The sequence below is a fragment of the Hippocampus comes genome, unplaced genomic scaffold (genome assembly GCF_001891065.2).
Source record: "Hippocampus comes isolate QL1 unplaced genomic scaffold, H_comes_QL1_v1.1 scaffold47, whole genome shotgun sequence".
Classification (NCBI taxonomy): Eukaryota; Metazoa; Chordata; class Actinopteri; order Syngnathiformes; family Syngnathidae; genus Hippocampus; species Hippocampus comes.
The window spans coordinates 935,406-935,903 of record NW_017806029.1 but is presented as its reverse complement, the minus strand read 5'-3'; the positions used below and the strand labels follow the sequence as shown (position 1 = coordinate 935,903).

General features: G+C 45.6%; 1 protein-coding gene across 1 annotated transcript in view; it reads right to left on the bottom strand.

Annotated features, from left to right (window-relative positions):
* The window catches only part of LOC109529280 (1-phosphatidylinositol 4,5-bisphosphate phosphodiesterase delta-3-A-like), a 13,966-nt gene that overhangs the window by 8,162 nt on the left and 5,306 nt on the right, over window positions 1-498 (bottom strand). The window lies entirely within an intron of this gene.

Genomic DNA, 498 nt, shown 5'->3' with positions numbered 1-498 from the left:
GCACCGTTACCCCTTTGGGGTCCGGCAGTCACAACAGTGGACAGCCTATCTGTCATGGTTCTGTTTGTGACCAACAGGTGGCACTGTCGGGCTCCGCCTGCAGCTACACACCTGTTGGTCATTGTGTCATTCGTACTGTCATGGTTCTGTTTGTGGCCAATAGGTGGCACTGTCGGGCTTCGCCTGCAGCTGCACACCTGTTGGGCATTGTGTCATTAGTTTGTTTGTTTAAAAGGACTCCCAGCACGACCACTCGGTGTCTGCTCATTGTTGCTGTTTCATTGTTGCTGTGTGCACGTCTCATGTTTTTTGAGGTGGTAGTTGGAGGACCCCAAAAAGCAGGGAGGAGCAGGGTGGAGCGACCAAAATGTATTTAACAAAAATGTAAACAGGAATACACTGGAGAAACTAACTCCAAAACTCACTCAAAAAAAGTCCAGCAAAATCACAAGAAATCAAAGTAGCAAAAAAAAAAAAAAAAAAAACTAAAACAAAAAA